Source organism: Amia ocellicauda, chromosome 10 (genome assembly GCF_036373705.1).
Source record: "Amia ocellicauda isolate fAmiCal2 chromosome 10, fAmiCal2.hap1, whole genome shotgun sequence".
NCBI classification, from domain to species: Eukaryota; Metazoa; Chordata; class Actinopteri; order Amiiformes; family Amiidae; genus Amia; species Amia ocellicauda.
This window is the reverse complement of record NC_089859.1, coordinates 43,287,267-43,305,476: the sequence shown is the minus strand read 5'-3', so window position 1 is coordinate 43,305,476 and position 18,210 is coordinate 43,287,267. Positions and strand designations below refer to the sequence as shown.

At 44.1% G+C, this 18,210-nt stretch overlaps 11 non-coding genes and 20 pseudogenes across 11 annotated transcripts; all 31 read left to right on the top strand.

The window, feature by feature from the left end:
- Positions 1-112: 112 nt before the first annotated feature.
- Positions 113-231, top strand: LOC136762570 (5S ribosomal RNA). The gene has a single exon (XR_010820766.1). It is a non-coding gene; the product is annotated as a 5S ribosomal RNA (ribosomal RNA).
- A 209-nt stretch (positions 232-440) lies between these two features.
- Positions 441-559, top strand: LOC136761400 (uncharacterized; annotated as a pseudogene).
- A 217-nt stretch (positions 560-776) lies between these two features.
- Positions 777-895, top strand: LOC136761714 (uncharacterized; annotated as a pseudogene).
- A 215-nt stretch (positions 896-1,110) lies between these two features.
- Positions 1,111-1,229, top strand: LOC136760865 (uncharacterized; annotated as a pseudogene).
- Positions 1,230-1,444: 215 nt separating this feature from the next.
- Positions 1,445-1,563, top strand: LOC136762216 (uncharacterized; annotated as a pseudogene).
- A 221-nt stretch (positions 1,564-1,784) lies between these two features.
- LOC136762521 (5S ribosomal RNA) lies at positions 1,785-1,903 on the top strand. The gene has a single exon (XR_010820718.1). It is a non-coding gene; the product is annotated as a 5S ribosomal RNA (ribosomal RNA).
- Positions 1,904-2,457: 554 nt separating this feature from the next.
- LOC136761964 (uncharacterized) lies at positions 2,458-2,576 on the top strand (annotated as a pseudogene).
- Positions 2,577-2,791: 215 nt separating this feature from the next.
- Positions 2,792-2,910, top strand: LOC136762575 (5S ribosomal RNA). The gene has a single exon (XR_010820771.1). It is a non-coding gene; the product is annotated as a 5S ribosomal RNA (ribosomal RNA).
- A 216-nt stretch (positions 2,911-3,126) lies between these two features.
- On the top strand, positions 3,127-3,245 carry LOC136761293 (uncharacterized; annotated as a pseudogene).
- Positions 3,246-3,455: 210 nt separating this feature from the next.
- Positions 3,456-3,574, top strand: LOC136761452 (uncharacterized; annotated as a pseudogene).
- A 225-nt stretch (positions 3,575-3,799) lies between these two features.
- On the top strand, positions 3,800-3,918 carry LOC136761055 (5S ribosomal RNA). Its single transcript, XR_010820317.1, has one exon. It is a non-coding gene; the product is annotated as a 5S ribosomal RNA (ribosomal RNA).
- Positions 3,919-4,134: 216 nt separating this feature from the next.
- On the top strand, positions 4,135-4,253 carry LOC136761220 (uncharacterized; annotated as a pseudogene).
- Positions 4,254-4,478: 225 nt separating this feature from the next.
- Positions 4,479-4,597, top strand: LOC136762475 (5S ribosomal RNA). Its single transcript, XR_010820673.1, has one exon. It is a non-coding gene; the product is annotated as a 5S ribosomal RNA (ribosomal RNA).
- Positions 4,598-4,807: 210 nt separating this feature from the next.
- LOC136761451 (uncharacterized) lies at positions 4,808-4,926 on the top strand (annotated as a pseudogene).
- Positions 4,927-5,150: 224 nt separating this feature from the next.
- LOC136761044 (5S ribosomal RNA) lies at positions 5,151-5,269 on the top strand. Its single transcript, XR_010820316.1, has one exon. It is a non-coding gene; the product is annotated as a 5S ribosomal RNA (ribosomal RNA).
- A 216-nt stretch (positions 5,270-5,485) lies between these two features.
- On the top strand, positions 5,486-5,604 carry LOC136761029 (uncharacterized; annotated as a pseudogene).
- A 210-nt stretch (positions 5,605-5,814) lies between these two features.
- LOC136761480 (uncharacterized) lies at positions 5,815-5,933 on the top strand (annotated as a pseudogene).
- A 225-nt stretch (positions 5,934-6,158) lies between these two features.
- On the top strand, positions 6,159-6,277 carry LOC136762474 (5S ribosomal RNA). The gene has a single exon (XR_010820672.1). It is a non-coding gene; the product is annotated as a 5S ribosomal RNA (ribosomal RNA).
- Positions 6,278-6,487: 210 nt separating this feature from the next.
- On the top strand, positions 6,488-6,606 carry LOC136762407 (5S ribosomal RNA). Its single transcript, XR_010820607.1, has one exon. It is a non-coding gene; the product is annotated as a 5S ribosomal RNA (ribosomal RNA).
- Positions 6,607-6,822: 216 nt separating this feature from the next.
- On the top strand, positions 6,823-6,941 carry LOC136761494 (uncharacterized; annotated as a pseudogene).
- A 210-nt stretch (positions 6,942-7,151) lies between these two features.
- LOC136761874 (uncharacterized) lies at positions 7,152-7,270 on the top strand (annotated as a pseudogene).
- Positions 7,271-7,485: 215 nt separating this feature from the next.
- On the top strand, positions 7,486-7,604 carry LOC136762150 (uncharacterized; annotated as a pseudogene).
- A 222-nt stretch (positions 7,605-7,826) lies between these two features.
- Positions 7,827-7,945, top strand: LOC136760629 (5S ribosomal RNA). Its single transcript, XR_010820248.1, has one exon. It is a non-coding gene; the product is annotated as a 5S ribosomal RNA (ribosomal RNA).
- A 220-nt stretch (positions 7,946-8,165) lies between these two features.
- On the top strand, positions 8,166-8,284 carry LOC136761865 (uncharacterized; annotated as a pseudogene).
- A 216-nt stretch (positions 8,285-8,500) lies between these two features.
- LOC136761070 (uncharacterized) lies at positions 8,501-8,619 on the top strand (annotated as a pseudogene).
- Positions 8,620-8,834: 215 nt separating this feature from the next.
- On the top strand, positions 8,835-8,953 carry LOC136761956 (uncharacterized; annotated as a pseudogene).
- A 216-nt stretch (positions 8,954-9,169) lies between these two features.
- Positions 9,170-9,288, top strand: LOC136760919 (uncharacterized; annotated as a pseudogene).
- Positions 9,289-9,503: 215 nt separating this feature from the next.
- LOC136761135 (uncharacterized) lies at positions 9,504-9,622 on the top strand (annotated as a pseudogene).
- Positions 9,623-9,837: 215 nt separating this feature from the next.
- LOC136760652 (5S ribosomal RNA) lies at positions 9,838-9,956 on the top strand. The gene has a single exon (XR_010820270.1). It is a non-coding gene; the product is annotated as a 5S ribosomal RNA (ribosomal RNA).
- A 221-nt stretch (positions 9,957-10,177) lies between these two features.
- On the top strand, positions 10,178-10,296 carry LOC136761348 (uncharacterized; annotated as a pseudogene).
- A 6,504-nt stretch (positions 10,297-16,800) lies between these two features.
- On the top strand, positions 16,801-16,915 carry LOC136762333 (U5 spliceosomal RNA). Its single transcript, XR_010820536.1, has one exon. It is a non-coding gene; the product is annotated as a U5 spliceosomal RNA (small nuclear RNA).
- The last annotated feature ends 1,295 nt before the right edge of the window (positions 16,916-18,210 follow it).

Below are 18,210 nucleotides of genomic sequence, written 5' to 3'. Positions count from 1 at the left end.
CTTTGCTGCACTGATATTTTTCCATCCATTTTTCTTTTTTTTTTTTTTTTCTGCTGGAAGTTCCGTCAATACCCGCCAACCTTTAAGAGACATAATGCAGCCAGGCCTCTCGGCTTGCGGCCACACCGTCCTGAATGCGCCCGATCTCGTCAGATCTCGGAAGCTAAACGGGGCAGGGCCTGGTCAGTACTTGGATGGGAGACCTCCTAGAAATACCAGGTGCTGCAAGCCTTTTACGTCTCCTGGGTAACTTCATCGTAGCTCTTAATACTCTCTTTCTGTCTCCAGGAGATATAATTGAAGAATTGTACACGTACTAGGCTACTTTCAACACCCTTTGCTGCACTGGTATATTTCCCTCAATTTTTCTTTTTTTTTTTGCTGGCAGTTCCGTCAATACCCGCCAGCCTTTAAGAGACATCATGCAGCCAGGCATCTCGGCTTGCGGCCACACCATCCTGAACGTGCCCGATCTCGTCAGATCTCGGAAGCTAAACGGGGCAGGACCTGGTCAGTACATGAATGTGAGACCTCCTGGAAATACCTGGTGCTGCAAGCTTTTACGTCTCCTGGGTAACTTTATCGTAGCTCTTAATACTCTCTATCTGTCTGGAGGAGATATAATTGAAGTATTGTACACGTACCCAGCTACTGTCAACATCCTTTGCTGCACTGATATTTTTCCATCCATTTTTTTTTTTTTTTTTTTTTTTTTTGCTGGACGTTCCGTCAATACCCGCCAGCCTTTAAGAGACATCATGCAACCAGGCCTCTCGGCTTGCGGCCACACCATCCTGAACTCGCCCGATCTCGGAAGATCTCGGAAACTAAATGGGGCAGGGCCTGGTCAGTACTTGGATGGGAGACCTCCTGGAAATACCAGGTGCTGCCAGCTTTTTACGTCTCCTGGGGAACTTCATCGTAGCTCTTAATACTCTCTTTCTGTCTGGAGAATATATAATTGAAGAATTGTACACGTACCCGGCTACTTTCAACACCCTTTGCTGCACTGATATTTTTCCATCCATTTTTCTTTTTTTTTTTTTTTTTGCTGGAAGTTCCGTCAATACCCGCCAGCCTTTAAGAGACATCATGCAGCCAGACATCTCGGCTTGCGGCCACACCGTCCTGAACGCGCCCGATCTCGTCAGATCTCGGAAGCTAAACGGGGCAGGACCTGGTCAGTACTTGAATGTGAGACCTCCTGGAAATACCTGGTGCTGCAAGCTTTTACGTCTCCTGGGTAACTTTATCGTAGCTCTTAATACTCTCTATCTGTCTGGAGGAGATATAATTGAAGAATTGTACACGTACCCAGCTACTGTCAACACCATTTGCTGCACTGATATTTTTCCCTCCATTTTTCTTTTTTCTTTTGTTTTTTGCTGGAAGTTCCATCAATACCCTCCAGCCTTTAAGACACATCATGCAGCCAGGCCTCTTGGCTTGAGGCCACACCGTCCTGAAGACGCAAGATCTCGTCAGATCTCGGAAGAGAAACTAGGCAGGGCCTGGTCAGTAATTGGATGGGTGACCTCCTGGAAATACCAGGTGCTGAAAGCTTTTTACATCTCCTGGGTAACTTCAGAGTAGCTCTTAATACTCTCATTCAGTCTGGAGGAGATATAATTGAAGAATTGTACATGTACCCGGCTACTTTCAACACCCTGTCCTGCACTGATATTTTTCCCTCCATTTTTCTATTTATTTATTTTTTATTTTTTGCTGGAAGTTCCGTCAATACCCGCTAGCCTTTAAGAGACATCATGCAGCCCGGCCTCTTGGCTTGCGGCCACACCGTCCTGAACACGCCCGATCTCGTCAGATCTCGGAAGCCAAACGGGGCAGGGCCTGGTCAGTACTTGGATGGGAGACCTCCTGGAAATACCAGGTGCTGCATGCTTTTTACGTCTCCTGGGAAACTTCATCGTAGCTCTTAATACTCTCTATCTGTCTGGAGGAGATATAATTGAAGTATTGTACACGTACCCGGCTACTTTCAACAGCCTTTGCTGCACTGATATTTTTCCCTCCATTTTTCTTTTTTCTTTTTTTTTTTGCTGGAAGTTCCGTCAATACCCGCCAGCCTTAAAAAGACATCATGCAGCCGGGCCTCTCGGCTTTTGGCCACACCGTCCTGAATGCGCATGATATCGTCAGATCTCGGAAGCTAAACGGGGCAGGAACTGGTCAGTACTTGAATGTGAGACCTCCTGGAAATACCAGGTGCTGCAAGCTTTTACGTCTCCTTGGTAACTTTATCGTAGCTCTTAATACTCTCTTTCAGTCTGCAGAAGATATAATTGAAGAATTGTACACGTACCCGGCTACTTTCAACACCCTTTCCTGCACTGATATTTTTCCCTCCATTTTTCTATTTTTTTTTTATTTTTTTTTGCTGGAAGTTCCGTCAATACCCGCCAACCTTTAAGAGACATCATGCAGCCAGGCCTTTCGGCTTGCGGCCACACCATCCTGAACTCGCCCGATCTCGTCAGATCTTGGAAGCTAAACGGGGAAGGACCTGGTCGGTACATGAATGTGAGACCTCCTGGAAATACCTGGTGCTGCAAGCTTTTACGTCTCCTGGGTAACTTTATCGTAGCTCTTAATACTCTCTATCTGTCTGGAGGAGATATATTTGAAGTATTGTACACGTACCCAGCTACTGTCAACACCCTTTGCTGCACTGATATTTTTCCATCCATTTTTCTTTTTTTTTTTTTTTTTTGCTGGAAGTTCCGTCAATACCCGCCAACCTTTAAGAGACATCATGCAGCCAGGCCTCTCGGCTTGCGGCCACACCGTCCTGATTGCGCCCGATCTCGTCAGATCTTGGAAGCTAAACGGGGCAGGGCCTGGTCAGTACTTGGATGGGAGACCTCCTAGAAATACCAGGTGCTGCAAGCCTTTTACGTCTCCTGGGTAACTTCATCGTAGCTCTTAATACTCTCTTTCTGTCTCCAGGAGATATAATTGAAGAATTGTACACGTACTAGGCTACTTTCAACACCCTTTGCTGCACTGATATTTTTCCCTCCATTTTTCTTTTTATTTTATTTTTTTGCTGGAAGTTCCGTCAATATCCGCCAGCCTTTAAGAGACATCATGCAGCCAGGCCTCTTGGCTTGTAGTCACACCGTCCTGAACGCGCCCGATCATATCAGATTTCGGAAGCTAAACGGGGCAGGGCCTGGTCAGTACTTGGATGTGTGATCTCCTGGAAATACCAGGTGCTGCAAGCTTTTTACTTCTCCTGGGTAACTTCATCGTAGCTCTTAATACTCTCTTTCTTTCTCCAGGAGATATAATTGAAGAATTGTACACGTACCCGGCTACTTTCAACACCCTGTGCTGCACTGGTATATTTCCCTCTATTTTTCTTTTTTTTTTTTGCTGGCAGTTCCGTCAATACCCGCCAGCCTTTAAGAGACATCATGCAGCCAGGCATCTCGGCTTGCGGCCACACCATCCTGAACGCGCCTGATCTCGTCAGATCTCGGAAGCTAAACGGGGCAGGACCTGGTCAGTACATGAATGTGAGACCTCCTGGAAATACCTGGTGCTGCAAGCTTTTACGTCTCCTGGGTAACTTTATCGTAGCTCTTAATACTCTCTATCTGTCTGGAGGAGATATAATTGAAGTATTGTACACGTACCCGGCTACTTTCAAAACCCATTACTGGACTGATATTTTTCCCTCCATTTTTCTTTTTCTTTTTTTTTTTTTTTTTTTTTTGCTGGAAGTTCCGTCAATACCCGCCAGCCATTAAGAGACATCATGTAGCCAGGCTTCTCGGCTTGCGGCCACACCGTCCTGAATGCGCCCGATCTCGTCAGATCTCGGAAGCTAAACGGGGCAGGGCCTGGTCAGTACTTGGATGGGAGACCTCCTAGAAATACCAGGTGCTGCAAGCTTTTTACGTCTCCTGGGTAACTTCATCGTAGCTCTTAATACTCTCTTTCTGTCTGGAGGAGATATAATTGAAGAATTGTACACGTACTAGGCTACTTTCAACAGCCTTTGCTGCACTGATATTTTTCCCTCCATTTTTCTTTTTATTTAATTTTTTTGCTGGCAGTTCCGTCAATACCCGCCAGCCTTTAAGAGACATCATGCAGCCAGGCATCTCGGCTTGCGGCCACACCATCCTGAACGCGCCCGATCTCGTCAGATCTCGGAAGCTAAACGGGGCAGGACCTGGTCAGTACATGAATGTGAGACCTCCTGGAAATACCTGGTGCTGCAAGCTTTTACTTCTCCTGGGTAACTTTATCGTAGCTCTTAATACTCTCTATCTGTCTGGAGGAGATATAATTGAAGTATTGTACACGTACCCGGCTACTTTCAAAACCCATTACTGCACTGATATTTTTCCCTCCATTTTTCTTTTTCTTTTTTTTTTTTTTTTTTTTTTGCTGGAAGTTCCGTCAATACCCGCCAGCCATTAAGAGACATCATGTAGCCAGGCCTCTCGGCTTGCGGCCACACCGTCCTGAATGCGCCCGATCTCGTCAGATCTCGGAAGCTAAACGGGGCAGGGCCTGGTCAGTACTTGGATGGGAGACCTCCTAGAAATACCAGGTGCTGCAAACTTTTTACGTCTCCTGGGTAACTTCATCGTAGCTCTTAATACTCTCTTTCTGTCTCCAGGAGATATAATTGAAGAATTGTACACGTACCCGGCTACTTTCAACACCCTTTGCTGCACTGGTATATTTTCCTCTATTTTTCTTTTTTTTTTTTGCTGGCAGTTCCGTCAATACCCGCCAGCCTTTAAGAGACATCATGCAGCCAGGCATCTCGGCTTGCGGCCACACCATCCTGAACGCGCCTGATCTCGTCAGATCTCGGAAGCTAAACGGGGCAGGACCTGGTCAGTACATGAATGTGAGACCTCCTGGAAATACCTGGTGCTGCAAGCTTTTACGTCTCCTGGGTAACTTTATCGTAGCTCTTAATACTCTCTATCTGTCTGGAGGAGATATAATTGAAGTATTGTACACGTACCCGGCTACTTTCAAAACCCATTACTGGACTGATATTTTTCCCTCCATTTTTCTTTTTCTTTTTTTTTTTTTTTTTTTTTGCTGGAAGTTCCGTCAATACCCGCCAGCCATTAAGAGACATCATGTAGCCAGGCTCCTCGGCTTGCGGCCACACCGTCCTGAATGCGCCCGATCTCGTCAGATCTCGGAAGCTAAACGGGGCAGGGCCTGGTCAGTACTTGGATGGGAGACCTCCTAGAAATACCAGGTGCTGCAAGCTTTTTACGTCTCCTGGGTAACTTCATCGTAGCTCTTAATACTCTCTTTCTGTCTGGAGGAGATATAATTGAAGAATTGTACACGTACTAGGCTACTTTCAACAGCCTTTGCTGCACTGATATTTTTCCCTCCATTTTTCTTTTTATTTTATTTTTTTGCTGGAAGTTCCGTCAATATCCGCCAGCCTTTAAGAGACATCATGCAGCCAGGCCTCTTGGCTTGTAGTCACACCGTCCTGAACGCGCCCGATCATATCAGATCTCGGAAGCTAAACGGGGCAGGGCCTGGTCAGTACTTGGATGTGTGACCTCCTGGAAATACCAGGTGCTGCAAGCTTTTTACGTCTCCTGGGTAACTTCATCGTAGCTCTTAATACTCTCTTTCTTTCTCCAGGAGATATATTTGAAGAATTGTACACGTACCCGGCTACTTTCAACACCCTGTGCTGCACTGGTATATTTCCCTCTATTTTTCTTTTTTTTTTTTGCTGGCAGTTCCGTCAATACCCGCCAGCCTTTAAGAGACATCATGCAGCCAGGCATCTCGGCTTGCGGCCACACCATCCTGAACGCGCCCGATCTCGTCAGATCTCGGAAGCTAAACGGGGCAGGACCTGGTCGGTACATGAATGTGAGACCTCCTGGAAATACCTGGTGCTGCAAGCTTTTACTTCTCCTGGGTAACTTTATCGTAGCTCTTAATACTCTCTATCTGTCTGGAGGAGATATAATTGAAGTATTGTACACGTACCCGGCTACTTTCAAAACCCATTACTGCACTGATATTTTTCCCTCCATTTTTCTTTTTCTTTTTTTTTTTTTTTTTTTTTTGCTGGAAGTTCCGTCAATACCCGCCAGCCATTAAGAGACATCATGTAGCCAGGCCTCTCGGCTTGCGGCCACACCGTCCTGAATGCGCCCGATCTCGTCAGATCTCGGAAGCTAAACGGGGCAGGGCCTGGTCAGTACTTGGATGGGAGACCTCCTAGAAATACCAGGTGCTGCAAACTTTTTACGTCTCCTGGGTAACTTCATCGTAGCTCTTAATACTCTCTTTCTGTCTCCAGGAGATATAATTGAAGAATTGTACACGTACCCGGCTACTTTCAACACCCTTTGCTGCACTGGTATATTTCCCTCTATTTTTCTTTTTTTTTTTTGCTGGCAGTTCCGTCAATACCCGCCAGCCTTTAAGAGACATCATGCAGCCAGGCATCTCGGCTTGCGGCCACACCATCCTGAACGCGCCCGATCTCGTCAGATCTCGGAAGCTAAACGGGGCAGGGCCTGGTCAGTACTTGGATGGGAGACCTCCGAGAAATACCAGGTGCTGCAAGCCTTTTACGTCTCCTGGGTAACTTCATCGTAGCTCTTAATACTCTCTTTCTGTCTGGAGGAGATATAATTGAAGAATTGTACACGTACTAGGCTACTTTCAACACCCTTTGCTGCACTGATATTTTTCCCTCCATTTTTCTTTTTATTTTATTTTTTTGCTGGAAGTTCCATCAATATCCGCCAGCCTTTAAGAGACATCATGCAGCCAGGCCTCTTGGCTTGTAGTCACACCGTCCAGAACGCGCCCGATCATATCAGATTTCGGAAGCTAAACGGGGCAGGGCCTGCTCAGTACTTGGATGGGAGACCTCCTGGAAATACCAGGTGCTGCAAGCTTTTTACGTCTCCTGGGTAACTTCATCGTAGCTCTTAATTCTCTCTTTCTGTCTCCAGGAGATATAATTGAAGAATTGTACACGTACCCGGCTACTTTCAACACCCTTTGCTGCACTGGTATATTTCCCTCTATTTTTCTTTTTTTTTTTTGCTGGCAGTTCCGTCAATACCCGCCAGCCTTTAAGAGACATCATGCAGCCAGGCATCTCAGCTTGCGGCCACACCATCCTGAACGCGCCCGATCTCGTCAGATCTCGGAAGCTAAACGGGGCAGGACCTGGTCAGTACATGAATGTGAGACCTCCTGGAAATACCTCGTGCTGCAAACTTTTACGTCTCCTGGGTAACTTTATCTTAGCTCTTAATACACTCTTTCTGTCTGGAGGAGATATAATTGAAGTATTGTACACGTACTCGGCTACTTTTAACACCCTTTGCTGCACTGATATTTTTCCCTCCATTTTTCTTTTTCTTTTTTCTTTTTTCTGGAAGATCCGTCAATATCCGCCAGCCTTTAAGAGACATCATGCAGCAAGGCCTCTTGGCTTGCGGCCACACCGTCCTGAACGCGCCCCATCTCGTCAGCTCTCGGAAGCTAAACTGGGCAGGGCCTGGTCATTACTTGAATGTGAGACCTTCTGGAAATTCCAGGCGCTGCAAGCTTTTTTCGTCACCTGGGGAACTTCGTCGTAGCTTTTAATACTCTCTTTCTGTCTGGAGGAGATTTAATTGAAGAATTGTACACGTACCCGGCTACTGTCAACACCCTTTGCTGCACTGATTTTTTTCCCTCCGTTTTTCTTTTTTTTTTTTTTTTTTTTATTTGCTGGAAGTTCCGTCAATACCCGCCAGCCTTTAAGAGACATCATGCAGCCAGGCCTCTCGGCTTGCGGCCACACCGTCCTGAACGCGCCCGATCTTGTCAGATCTCGGAAGCTGAACGGGGCAGGGCCTGGTCAGTACTTGGATGGGTGACCTCCTGGAAATACCAGGTGCTGCAAGCTTTTATCGTCACTTGGGTAACTTCATCGTAGCTCTTAATACTCTCTTTCTGTCTGGAGGAGATATAATTGAAGTATTGTACACGTACCCGGCTACTTTCAACACCCTTTCCTGCACTGATATTTTTCTCTCCATTTTTCTATTTTTTTTTTATTTTTTTTTCTTGGATGTTCCGTCAATACCCGCCAGCCTTTTAGAGACATCATGCAGCCAGGCCTCTTGGCTTTCGGCCACACCGTCATGAACGCGCCCGATCTCGTCAGATCTCGGAAGCTAAATGGGGCAGGGCCTGGTCAGTACTTCGATGGGTGACCTCCTGGAAATACAAGGTGCTGCAAGATTTTTACGTCTCCTGGGAAACTTCATCGTAGCTCTTTATACTCTCTTTCTGTCTGGAGGAGATATAATTGAAGAATTGTACACGTACCCGGCTACTTTCAAAACCCTTTGCTGCACTGATTTGTTTCTCTCCATTTTTCTTTTTTCTTATTTTTTTTGCTGGAAGTTCCATCAATACCCGCCAGCCTTTAAGAGACATCATGCAGCCAGGCCTCTTTGTTTGCGGCCACACCGTCCTGAACGTGCCCGATTTCGTCAGATCTCGGAAGCTGAACGGGGCAGGGCCTGATCAGTACTTGGATGGGAGACCTCCTGGAAATACCAGGTGCTGCAAGCTTCTTACGTCTCCTGGGTAACTTCATCATAGCTCTTAATACTCTCTTTCTGTCTGGAGGAGATATAATTGAAGAATTGTACACGTACCCGGCTACTTTCAACTCCCTTTGCTGCACTGAAATTTTTCACTCCATTTTTCTTTTTTCTTTTTTTTTTGCTGGCAGTTCCGTCAATACCCGCCAGCCTTTAAGAGACATCATGCAGCCAGGCCTCTTGGTTTGCGGCCACACCGTCCTGAACGCGCCCAATCTCATCAGATCTCGGAAGCTAAACGGGGCAGTGTCTATTCTGTACTTGGATGGGAGACCTCCTGGAAATACCAGGTGCTGCAAGCTTCTTACGTCTCCTGGGTAACTTCATCATAGCTCTTAATACTCTCTTTCTGTCTGGAGGAGATATAATTGAAGAATTGTACACGTACCCGGCTACTTTCAACTCCCTTTGCTGCACTGATATTTTTCCCTCCATTTTTCTTTTTTCTTCTTTATTTTGCTGGAAGTTCTGTCAATATCCTCCAGCCTTTAAGAGACATCATGCAGCCAGGCATCTCGGCTTGTGGCCACACCATCCTGAATGCGCACGATCTCGTCAGATCTCGGAAGCTAAACGGGGCAGGGCCTGGTCAGTACTTAGATGGGAGACCTCCTGGAGATACCAGGTGCTGCAAGCTTTTTACATCACTTGGGTAACTTCATCGTAGCTCTTCATACTCGCTTTCTGTCTGGAGGAGATATAATTGAAGTATTGTACACGTACCCAGCTACATTTAACACCCTTTGCTGCACTGATATTTTTCCCTCCATTTTTCTTATTTCTTTTTTTTTTGCTGGAACTTCCGTCAATACCCGCCAGCCTTTAAGAGACTTCATACATCCAGGCCTCTAGGTTTGCGGCCACACCGTCCTGAACGCGCCCGATCTCATCAGATCTCAGAAGCTAAACGGGGCAAGACCTGGTCAGTACTTGGATGGGAGACCTTCTGGAAATACCTGGTGCTGCAAGCTTTTTAGTCTCCTGAGTAACTTCATTGTAGCTCTTAATACTCTCTTTCTGTCAGGAGAAGATACAATTGAAGAAATGTACACGTACCCGGCAACTTTCAACACCCTTTGCTGCACTGATATTTTTCCCTCCATTTTTCATTTTTCTTTTTTTTTTTGCTGGAAGGTCCGTCAAAACCCGCCCGCCTTTAAGAGACATCATGCTGCCAGGCGTCTCGGCTTGCGGCCACGCCGTCCTGAACGCGACCGATCTCATCAGATCTCGGAAGCTATACAGGGCAGGGCCTGGTCAGTACTTGGATGGGTGACCTCCTGGAAATACCAGGTGCTGCAAGCTTTATACGTCTCCTGGGTAACATCATCGTAGATCTTAATACTCTCTTTCTGTCTGGAGGAGATATAATTGAAGAAATGTACACGTTCCCGGCTACTTTCAACACCCTTTGCTGAACTGATATTTTTCCCTCCATTTTTTTATTTTTTTATTTTTTATTTTTTGCTGGAAATTCCGTCAATACCCGCCAGCCTTTAAGAGACATCATGCAGCCAGGCATCTCGGCTTGCGGCCACACCGTCCTGAACGTGCCCGGTCTCGTCAGACCTTGGAAACTAAACGGGCCAGGGCCTGGTTAGTACTTGGATGGGTGACCTCCAGGAAATACCAGGTGATGCAAGCTTTTTACGTCTCCTGGGTATCTTCATCGTAGCTCTTAATACTCTTTATCTGTCTGGAGGAGATATAATTGAAGTATTGTACACTTTGTCTTAGGGACAGTCTGGCTAGCAGTGACTGAGTGGTTGACAGACGACAAGCAACGGAATGTACGTCCTCTGTGATGTCATAGCAGTCAGCTGAGAGAGGCTCGTGATGTCATCGCTGAGCTGTCTGTCTGTCTGTCTGTCTCTCTCTCTCTCTTTCTCTCTCTCTCTCTCTCTCTCTCTTCCTCTCAATTCAATTCATTTGTATTGTCAAAGCAATTGGACATACATACATATATATATATATATATATATATATATATACATACATACATACATCCATACATGCTAGAAAGTCATTACTATGTTATCTTAAAGGCTAACTAAGCAGAACATATATCATTATAGAACAGAGTTCATAGGTCAACACATGGTTTTAGGGAACAGGCACGTAGGTCATACCGTTTGACAATGTCTCCAAGGTTCTCATCGTAAATAACAAACAGAAATCAAACTATCTTCTGGGCTGACCTTCTAGCTTGACCGTATCTTTCTTAAGTATACAAGAGAGAAAAACAGGTGTAAGAAAATAATTTCTAATTTTCCTTCTACACATATATACATACATACATACATATGTAGCGTTATGTTGGGTGTATTTGGATAAGAGCATTTGGGCTCTGAGCTGAAGCACTGATCTAAAGAAGACCTCTCCCCCCCCAAAGTTATCAGATTTCCTTAGCTCATCAGCTTGGAACTGGTTTGCATCAAAGTGACAGTTTTGGGGAGGATGGCACCGAGAAGAGGCCAAATAGTTTGGAATTCTGCTATGAGATGTCTGGAGAAAGGGGCCTGTAGGTGATAAAAACTCTTTGAAGTGGATGAGAGCCGAAATCCCGACATAGAGCTACGAACCCAGGCCAACCGGCATTTCCAAAAGATGGCATGGATTGACATCAGTCATAAATAAAGCCTCCCTCCAATAGGACACTGGGGGCTGAAACCGAAATCCAATCTCAAGAACTCAGGGACCAATCACCTACTGATCTGACAGACTATAAGGAACAGCGGACAGTCTTTCTCTCTCTCTCTCTCTCACCTGAACCAGAAACTCGCTGCCACAGCTCAACCTGTAGCTCTGTTGCCAGAACCGGAATCAGAAACCAACCAAGTCTTTGCCGGCAACAGAAGAGTTAAACTATGAGAAGGAGATTGAGCGAAGAATTATTTTAAAGGACTTTATTAAATAAATAACTTCACAGACCCACCTGATCAGTGGAGTTTTACAGCTGGACAATTGACTAAGTCGACTGAATACGAAAGTGTCAGTCACTTAAATAGCTATTTGAGTCTTAAGAAACTTGACCCTTGGAACAAACAGGGCCCTGCTTTCCTCAAAGACTTCGTCTTCAAGTAACTACGGTGGAACCATGCTTACAAAGAAGATTTTGTGCACAACCTTGGAGCCTTCAAACCAATGGAAAATCTGTTTGGAAACGACTCTACATTCCCGAAACCCCAACTTCCAGGTGCATCGACTGAGTGGAAGTTCTTGGACAAAGCCGAACCGGACTGCCTTTGTTCCAAACCACACGGACCTCGTGCCGTGTGCTGTTATCTGAGCCCGAAGCCAGAGAGGCCTCTCTGCGACGAAGTTCACATAAGTTTAACAGTTTGGAGTTTGTGATTCATGACATTTGAGAAATCAATTAGAAATGTTAATCTGTGATTCATAACTCTAGAATGTGTAATATCATTTAGTTTTCTTAAATATAAATGTGAGTTGCATTAAACTGTTTTGTTGATAATTTTAGAAATAAAATCTGTCAACGCCGAGAAATATCTTCTCATTCCTGTTTAACTGTTTAGTCTGAAATTGACACAAGTTAATAGACATTAGATTATTGGTGGCCCTGCCTATCCTTAATCATTGAATAATAATCAGTTAAGGGAAATTGTGGTAACAAATAGGATCTTTCTCGGCACCTAAACGTAAATGAGACTGATATATATATAACGAGAAGTTACCTGACATAAATACTAACCTGCGTAGTTATTTAATGTCTGACTAATAATACTAACGAGAGACTCACCTTCGTCTTACTAACCGGTGTTGTAGTCAATGTGTTTATAACCTTTTTTGTTTAACGATTTGTTAAACGGAATGTACGTGCTCTGTGATGTCATAGCAGTAAGCTGAGAGAGGCTCGTCATGTCATCGCTGAGCTGGCTGGCTGGCTTTCTGTGTGTGTGTGTGTGTGTGTGTGTGTGTCTCTCTGTCTGTCTGTCTGTCTGTCTCTCTCTCTCTCTCTCTTACTCTCTCTCTCTCCCTCTCAATTCAATTCATTTGTATTGTCAAAGCAATTGGACATGCATACATACATACATACATATATATGGAAAATAAACAATATGTGTACATCTCTTTCTGCATTAGTGGTGCCCTCACAGATGTGCAAGTTACATGACAGACAGACAGACAGACACACACACACTTTCACACACAGACAGACAGACACAGACACACACAGAAACACACACACATACTTTGACAGACAGACAGACAGACACACGCATATTATGGGTCTTTGTTGGGTAGTGAAATGGGTAGCATCAGTCGCAGTGTGGGTAATGTCAGGGAGCCAATCATAGTCCCCGTTATTTGCATATCGTGGCGCAAAGCATTCTGGGAAAAGCAACTAAACACGTTTAGTCATGTATTTGTCCATAGTTTACACATGAGATGAAAGAGACAGTATGACGTATTGAGCACCTGGGATTCCTCATGTGTATGTGAGGGGCAGAGGAACCGGATCCCAAGTGTGCGTCCCAGGTGCTATAGGTTTCAAAGCATGCAGGGGAATAGGCACCCCACCCTGACACCTATAGAAGACTGGATAGGGAGATATAAATAGCAATGGGGAGACTCTTGTACTTGGTGTGGCTCTATCCATATAGTGGGGCCAGCAGCCACTTAGCAGGTGCAGCAATAGAAGCTCAGCCTGGGGAGACTGGATTTAGCATTTCCTCTCCATTTTGATAACTATCCATAATCATTTCTGCAAAATACTTCTATGATACCTATGTATGTTTTTTACTTGTACTATATTATACTATCAAGTATCAGTGTACACATACAATGTGACCTGTTACATTAATACAGAGGCCATGGAAGGCCAGATCACTAATAGCCACTGTCCCCTGATATTACACTTTTTTACAATCACTTTGGCACTCATTTCAGAACCTTGATGTCATTTTTCAAAACTCTAGACACTAAACTCACACCCGATGATCAAAATGCACATTTTTCAAAACTCTAACACTTTTTTACAATTGCTTGGATACAATACACATCAACCTCAGATCATTTGTTCATTGAACTAAAATGACACAACTTAACATCAAAGTATTACCATTTCAAAATGCAATTCACACATTACATCTGAGATCACTGTCTATTCATTTCATTACAAAGATCTAACTATCAATTGATACAGCTGCTCAAAATGATAAGTGACTGTTGCATTACTCTTAATGCATAATTTTATGGAAACTGACAAACAATATTCCATGTTTCGATCATGAAAGTTTCAGGATAATGAGATCCATTGACATCAATAAACGAGGAGCATGAACCAGTTGGACTACATTATCTATGGATGTAATATTTCATCATCATTCATCATCATGTAGCACTTTTCCACACCATGTTTGCAGTGTGGAAGGAAAGTTAGAAATTCTTTCTCTAATACCTGTTTTTCTCTCTTGTATACTTAAGAAAGATAAGGTCAAGCTAGAAGGTCAGGCCAGAAGGTAGTTTGATTTCTGTTTGTTATTTACGATGAGAATCTTGGAGACAATGTCAAACAGTATGATTGAAGTGCCTGCTCCCTAATCCATGTGTTGATCTATGAACTCTGTCCTATAATGATATAAATTCTGCTTAGCTAACCTTTAAGATAACATAGTAATGACTTTCTGATTATAACCAGCTCTTTGATTTTTGTGTATAAAAGCTCTGACTGTTAAAATGAAGGCAGAGCGACTTTGGGATCTACTTGAGTCACTGTTCCTCTCCACGCTGCGTGTATTAAAGGCATTGCAACTAACGCTCCAACCTGGTTGAAGATGATTGTTCTTCCACATCAGATTTGACATTACTGTATGTATGCAGGCCCTTGTAATTGCTTTTCCAATACTGCCAACTGGTTATTGATGATTGATTTCACATTGTGGTACGAGTATCGAGTGAAATGAGTGCTATCCACCCCAGCAACACAGTGATAACATGGAGCCGGCAGGTCATCCAGGTCACAATAGAGGTCAAGCAGTGGGAGGAGGAAGACGTGGTGGTCAAAGGAATGGAAGGGGACATGCACCCCTTCTGAGAGGTGGTCGTGGGCCTCGTCATAGAGGAGGGCTTAGGCCTCACCAGAGAGGCAGCCATGGGCCTCATTTGAGAGGTGTTGGGGGAACGTGGTAGAGGACAAGGCCACGGACCAGACAGCGGCAGCAACAGCAAATAGTGTCCAGTGAAATCCGAGAAATAGTTGTAGAGCATGTTGTAAATCATGGCATGACCATGACTGAGGCAGCTACAATGATTCAATCAAACCTCAGAATCAACTCAGGATCAACTGTGGCCTCAATCATCAGAAATTTCCGTACTGAGAAGCGGCAAGTCTTCAGCATGCACTAAACATTAGGCTACTCTCAATTGTCAAATGACTGTATACTGCATACCAATGTGTAGCACAGAGTATAGTGTGCCTTTTGAAAGAAATGCAGACAGAGTGAAGCAGCTGATGACTGAGTATGTTCAGGTATGTTCAGTTTCAAGATGCCTCTTGTGAAAAATGGTTGTGAGAACCTGAACCTGAACACAGGGCTGATGGAAATTCAGAAGTACAGTAATCAATCCTTTGTTTTACACTAAGCCAGGTGAGGAACACTGCAGTTGACATTTTACTGTAGTTTTGTTCTTTTTTGTAGCTAATTATTGTTGCATGGATTCAAAGAAACCTATGGTGTGATTTGATTGTATTGCATCAATACATTTCAGATTTTGTTCAATGATTCCACTGTGTCTGTAGTATTCTCTCTACTAGTCCTTTTACAGTGATGTATTTATGTGTAGTACCATAATGAAACATGTATCACATATTTTGTACTACAATATTTAATGATTGTACGAACAACTACACAGTGAAACTATCGGTATCTTCTGTGTGGGTGATCTAAATAAATGTTACTATGGTATTTCATGATAAATGAATTATTTGAACCAACAAGTCTGCAAGTGCAAGGTTTCTTTAAAGATATGAATGCACAATGCAATGTTTTGAACATTGGACAGCCTGTGTTACAAGTGATGACCGTTTTGAGTTTTGTGTCTAGAGTTTTGAAAAATGACATCAAGGTTCTGAAATTAGTGACAAAGTGATTGTAAAAAACTGTATATTCATCCTATTTAATGTGCTCTTTTAAAATGTACTTTTCTTTTTATGTTGCCATTTCTGTTCTACCAATGTTTCAGTTGTTAGCCAAAGATTGACAGAGTACATCTCATACACACAGGCCAGACAGCAAGGATTTCTTTTTGAAATTCAATTACAAATGCTGCATGAACTCATCAATACGATTAGAGCTCCTGAAAGCAATATAACTAACTCACTCTACAGCATCTCATTAGCAGTGAAAAGAAACCAAGAAAGTTGGGACAGTCGACTGTTTACCACTATGTAACATCACCTTTTCTTTTAATAACACTTATTAAGCACTTGGGCACTGAAGACACCACTTGGTTAAGTTTAGCAAGTGGGATTTCCCCCCATTCATCCATTATGCATTTCCTCAGCTGCGCAACTGCACAGGGCCTTCGTTGTCTTAATTTGCACTTCATAGTGCGCCACACATTCTCAATTCGGAGACAGGTCAGGACTGCAGGCAGGCCATGCTAGCACCCGCACTCTCTGCCTACGCAACCATGCGCTTGTAATCTGGGCAGAATGTGGTTTGGCGTTATCCTGCTGAAAAATGCAGGGATGTCCCTGGAAAAGACGATGTCTGGATGGCAGCATATGTTGCTCCAAAATGTGTACATCTCTTTCTGCAAAAATGGTGCCCTCACAGATGTGCGAGTTACATGACAGACAGACACTCATACACACTGTCACACCCACACACACACACACACTTTCACAGACAGACACACGCACACACACTCACTTTCACACAGAGACAGACACACAAACACAGAGACAGACACACACACACTCACTTTCACACAGAGACACACAAACACATACACTTTCACACAGACACACACACACATACATACATACATACATACATATATAAGGAAAAGAAACAATACATTTAAAAATCACAAAAAGATGTAATAAAGTACAGAAAATCTAAATGTAATAAAATGTGATCTTTAATACACACAAATATGTATGGCTGGTCGGATGCGTCTTGGACTCGGGTTCCTCTTCATTACGTATAATGCTTTTGCCTTTTGCTATAGCTTTCCGTGGAGGGGATCGTGGGTGAGTTTGTACCATTCTTGGGGGGCTCTGCCTTGTTGGGGCGGAGCTGTGATCCAGGTGAACAGCAGATCGGACATAGGTGGGCATGTGGGCGGAGGAGGAAGGCCGGTCAAGCAAATAAGCTTGCTAAGGTACGCAGCAGCAGCAAGCAGCCCCACCATCCAGTCAGCCAGCCAGTCTGGCTGGCAGTGACTGAGTGGTTGACAGACGGCAAGCAACGGAATGTACGTGCTCTGTGATTTCATAGGAGTCACCTGAGAGAGATGTTTGTGATGTCATCGCTGAGCTGGCTGGCTCTGTGTGTCTTGCTGGCTGTGTGTGTGTGTGTGAGAGAGAGAGAGACTTTTTGACTTTTATCAGACTTCATTGCCTGTTTGCAACACGCAATAATTCATACAAAAGAAAATAAATAAATAAAAAATAGTGTTCCCCTTTGTTTGTCTCCCCCCAACAAGCATTAACTCCGCCACTGATCTGTACACTTTTAAAGAAAGCAACCCAATACACACAACAAAACAACCATCAAATACTAAACCCTATAAATGAATTACATAATAAAAACCAACTCCCCGTCATACAATTCACAAAGGGCATCATTAATACACCAGACCTGTTCAAAACTCTCCAAATCATTCATCAGCCTGTAATAGTTAAACTCTAGTCTGACTCTGCACTTGACCAGCATGGCAAACACTCTCACTGCATCCTCACTGCCCTCCCCACACACTCTGTTCTTCCTAGTCTTATAGACGGCCATTTTAGCCTGGCCCAGCAAGAAGTTTACCAGCTGGTCCACATGTTTGGTCTTTCTGGTGTATCGCGCCCCTAAAATAAAAACCTTTGTGTTAAAAATCAGGTTAAGATCAGTAAAAAGACGAGTTAAAAGACTAAAAATGGGTGACAACCGAGAGCAAGTGCTGAAACAGTGAAACACGGTCTCTCTCTGAGCACAGAATGGGCAGGCGTCGGACACAGCAGGGTTAAGAACAGTAATAAAAGAATTGACAGCAATAATGGTGTGTAACACCCTCCACTGCAGATTGCCAGCTCTCTTATTGGGGGGGGCTTGTACAGGCTTCTCCAGGCGGGCGCAGTGTCTTCCCCCAGCCCCAGCCTGTAAAGTAATTTTAGGAATCACAAAGAAACAGTTGAAAGTGCTAAATAAGTATTTTGATGCACCATATTAATTTAGGAAATTTACATGTTGTTTTTCATCAGCTTCTGTATCTGATGGCTCCACATCACTGGCTGGATTGACAGCAACGACACTCTAAAAAAAGAAGTGTTAAGTTTGAGCATTCAGGACTTGTTTTGAAGATCCTGAATATCACTGGTCCA